This window comes from Belonocnema kinseyi, chromosome 1 (genome assembly GCF_010883055.1).
Source record: "Belonocnema kinseyi isolate 2016_QV_RU_SX_M_011 chromosome 1, B_treatae_v1, whole genome shotgun sequence".
Taxonomy (NCBI): domain Eukaryota; kingdom Metazoa; phylum Arthropoda; class Insecta; order Hymenoptera; family Cynipidae; genus Belonocnema; species Belonocnema kinseyi.
In genome coordinates, this window is record NC_046657.1 from 135,358,407 (window position 1) to 135,363,480 (window position 5,074).

Genomic DNA, 5,074 nt, shown 5'->3' on the forward strand with positions numbered 1-5,074 from the left:
ATCCAAATTGGTGGCTACCCTGACTTCCCATACCATAGTAATACTTTCGATAGTCAAGGAAATCTCAACCACGCCTAAGATCTCGTTTCTGGAACCGTTTGCCAAAATTATCATAGATTTACGTGAGCTGTCTAACTCTTTGCCCAGGGTTTCCAATATCCTCGGAATTAAATCTCCGCGAATAAGTGTCCTAGTCGAACCCGGGTCATACAGTGCGTCGACTGTGAAGGAATCGATAGAGATCTTAAGGTGCACTCTACCGCGTACCAACTCGGTTTGTAGTATCCAGGCGATCTGGTCAGGATCGGAAAATTTTTGTATACCCTCTTTAGAGATCTCAAACTCGTCTAGACCTAATTTATCGCGTTCCAGCTGCAAATCTGAAACAACACGACAAGGAATTGATGGAATTTTATCTCCTAAGGCAAGGTCTTCATTGAACAAAATGGCGCCGTTCGCCGCTACCTATTTTAAATCAGAAAAGGTACACACAGCACGCGGCGAACCATCCTACTCCACGATCCTAATTTCCTCAAAATTTAGCTGCTCACATTCCGGTTTAAAATCTATGAGAACACGACCCGGAAGTCATGAGGATGTATCTCTTGAGCAGGGATCTACAGTAACCAAAATGGTGTCGTTCGCCGCCTTCTGTCTAAAATCCGAAAGGGTAACAACAGGACGCGACGAACCAGAAGCGCCAGAATTATTATCTCGCGAATTAGCTTGTTGCGTGGGAGCAGCGGGCGCAGTCGAGCTCGGCTGCTTCCCCACCCGACTAATCGTTATTAATTTGACCTCCACTTTCCGTACCGTTGCCGCTGCTTCCGCCCTTCCCACCGCTTCTGTCCCTACCGTTACCGTTGCCGTTGGGAGGCTTACTGTTAGCCTCCGGAACATTTTCTGTTGTTTTAACGGACCACACCGAATTATTTTCGGTAATGGCCAAAGAACTATTCTTCAAGAGTTTCTGAGCTATTAAATCGCGATACGCGAACTCCTGCAAAAACGAACTCTCGGGATTAGGGGGTGATTTATATTCTTTAATGGCTGTCCACTCCTTTTCCCAACCTCTACCGAGCCGCGAAAGTTCACCAAAGGTCCGGTAGTGAGAGCAACGAATTACCCTGTGAAATTCAGCCCTGAGCCCCCTATAAGCACAATCCAATTACTCAACCGTCGGCATCTCACTTTCGAGAAAATTGATAAGACCTTCTAGGTTCGTCAGATAATCGTCTATACGCTCGTTCTTGCCCTGGGTCCTACAGTAAATCTGTTCCGTAACGCGCCTCTCACAATCGTCGTCGCTATAACTGTGCCTAAACGCCTTTTTAAATTGAGCCCAATTTGCAAACTTTCATTTGTGGTTTTTGAACCATTTAAACGCCCTCCCGCCAACGTGTCCCACCGAAACCTTTGATTGCGTAGAATCCTCAATCCTAATCGTTTCTGTAAGGATATTTCGTTGGGGTGTGAACCTCGGAATGGTACCGGTTCGGACTCGATGCCGCTACGACTGTGTGACCGAGACACCTGGACGATGCAGGGAATTTAGGTTAGACTGGGTCGTACGGTCATTTAAGTTGCTACGAGTGACTCTAGTAATATTTAAAGAGCTATACCGTTTCGCGCTTCGGAGATTTAGAGTTTCCCGGAAATTATTTCCTACGGGGTTGTCTTGGGGAACACTATGCAGATGTAGCGAACCCGTTTTGAGCTGCCTCCGGTAGGTGTAAACTCCCCCGTCGGGAATCATCTGTATGGATGGTGCGGGGAATGCTTGTCAAGTTTAGCGTGCTTCTACAGGTATTCTCGGGAAACCTAAAAGCGTCCGGGATTGGGAAATCGCTGTCGATTGGGCTGGAAGCCCGATCCGCGAGCGAGAATGGGCCCGACAATCCGTAAAAATTAGCGTAATTGAACGAAAGTCCGACATTTCCGGGGTTAGAACCACCTTGCAGAATCGTGACGCTTTCGCGGGGTGTCATAACCGTAACAGATGACTGCGTTGTTACGGCGATCTGCGAGGGTTTCGATGAATTTGCCAGACTTGTAGCTGAGGTGGTAGTACTGGTAACCGTACCGATAGTTTCTACGATTAAGGTCACCGGGCTAGTACTGACCGCCGAGGGCAATGATTTATCTGATGGTAGATCATCCTTGTCCCGATCTGTCGCGTCCGTAGTCATTGAGGTAACATCCGATGCGTGAGATGACATCCCCTTATATAGTTTCACTCCCTTCCTTAATCGCGAACACCTTTCTCTAGGCGTACCGGAAGCATCCAATTGCAACGACTCCAATGCATCGGTCAGCTGATCATCGTGTAAATCGTAGATTAAATGCTTTAATTCCCGAAATGTAGAGATTTCGGCTACTGAGTCTAAAAACTCCATTTTTAAATTTCAATAGTTACAGCAAAGTCGGAAAAACGCTCGAAACCTTTTAAAACTCGAATCGCGTAATAGTGTTTCTTGGTAACTAGACGAACAACAACAACAACAAACAAGGTTGTCACGGTTGGTAAGGAGAAGCGATATTAGCCGATAACGGTATTCATTGGATAAATCGCAAAATAAATCAAAACAATTCTCAAATAATTTACATAGTACAAGGCAAGGCAAGCAATCTCAGGAAAATCTGGTACCCATCGAAAATTAAATCAATGATAATCGGTAACACAGCGTGAATCAAATGTCAGATATACAATTCTAATTAATCAAATGAATCATATAAATTAACAACACATGAATCAGTACAATTGGTAACACAGCATGAATCAACTATCAGATATACAGTGGTACAAAAATCAAAATAAAGTCAAATAAACCGCATAAATCAAATAAATCAATAATACGTAAATCAGTACAAACCCAAAATTAATTAATTGGCAATTCGTTGATAATTTCTAAATCGTGGCAAGGACACACAACGCTCAAAGCAGGCGCTTCAAATCAGGCGCTCAAAGCAGCCCGGGGGTAAGGGGTATGCATTTTACGAAAATCACAGGGGAATTTCCCGTGTTCCTGTCAAATTTCAGTAAAATCCTGCTCGAGATTTTGAATGCAATTCGTTAAAACAAATTTTGTTTAAATAAATCAATCATCAATTGAATCAGTCGGTAATTTTTTTCAAAATTTTTCACTAAAAAAAAATTCAATTAAAATTCCCGTTGAAATTCTTGTTTTACAATTAACACTAATCTTAATAAACTAAGTAAATAATTAATATGAATCAATAATCGTTGTTCACATTAACGGATACCAATTCGAGATTAAATTTTCAATTTATTTTGCTACCCAAAATTGGAAAAAAATTTTTACATCAAATTAACAAATCGTATCTACGATTGCATTTTAGATACTCAATCTAGGCCGACGGTAAAATCTCGCTTCAAAATTGTAAATTCCGCTTGAATCCATTTTCACCCGTATATCTTTGAATTTTCTAAAGCTCTTTTCATCGATTTAAATAAAAACCTGAAAATGCCGAAATTAAATAAAAATAAATCAATTAAAGATCAAATTAAAATTTAATTCAAACTTTAAAATGAGCTTATACCAAATTGCATATTTTAACTGAAAACCCGAAAATCACATTTTCAACTAGAATAGTTTGATTTAATTTTCAATGCATTTGAATTATTAATTTAAATACGAACTTTGATTATTAAAATGCTGGGCGCTTATAGCTGCCAAAAGATAACGCAACTAAAACCTAGGACCAATATGGCGTTCTAAGCTATCCAAGGGTGAGGGTACTCGTGTCTCGAAAATCATAATTTTATTTTTAACCTTAAAGAAAATCGGTATTTAAAACTTCCATTTAATTTTCGAGTATTTCAAATCAATTTAAACAAATTTCATTCTGTAAGATCTTAACATTTTAAAAATGTAATTAAACAATAATCTAGGTTTCCATTTCATTGAATTTTACAATTTAAAATCAATTAGAAGTTTCATTGTGAATCAATTCAACTTTAATTTTAATCAACTTAAATTAATTTAAAATTCACTATCAATTTAAAATTTTGATTTAAATTTCCTTTCCTATTCATTTTAAATTTTCATTTGCATATTTTCTCCCCCCACCTAAAGATCTAAAAGATTACGAAAAGGGGTTGGGTCGAATTTAGAATGTTGACGGAGCATTTCGAAAAACGCACATTTAAAAGAATAAAAGTCGAAAAAGAGTCAGTGAGCAAGACAAAAAACAAAGGAAAATGCGGAAATCAGAACTATCGCCGTTGTCCGAATTTAATGTAATTCGGAAACCCTCATAACGTTGGGCGCCATTGAGAAGGTGGTTTATTCCACCTCGAGAACGGCAGATCAGTTAAATATAATATATACGTATGTGTATACGACTGCACGTGTACATATACGTATATCACTCGATGATTTTTGTTTTGGGCGCCAGCCAGGCCCTTTAAATCGCCTAATATATCAAAAGTATAAGCTTAAACATTTAGCCCGGCAAAAAGTGTAAATAAATAGAATCAGCTAGCAACCTGAAAACGAGGTGAAGAAAGCAAGGAGAGGATAAGGCGGGTATCTCAAGGGGGTGGGGTCTTTAAAAGTCTAACGGCCAATTTTCTAAAGATCAAAAGTAACTTGTTAACTGGTATTTATTGAGGGCGAAACAATAGTTATGGGGCCGGTAGCATTAATGTAAACCCGCGACAATTACTATAAAAGTTCGAAGCTGCTAAATACCAGGTGTATACATATGAAACCGGTATTTTTTCAAGAAAAAAACACATTTATTTCAAGAGAATGATAACAAATATTTTATTCAAAGTATGCGCCCTCGCTGGCTACACATTTTGTCCACCTCTCAGGCAATTTATGGATACCTTTCCAAAAAAAGTCTTCGTTTTTTGAAGCAAACCAGTCATCGAGCCATTTTCCAACATTTTCGTAAGAAGTGAAGCGCTGTTCGCTGAGTGCGTGCCCCATCGATGCAAATATCTGTCTGTCTGGAAATGGTTGCCTGGGACACATTTAGTTGTTCTGCGAGCTGTTTTTGCGTCTGACCATCGTCTTCATCCAGCAAAGCCTGCAATTCGACGTCC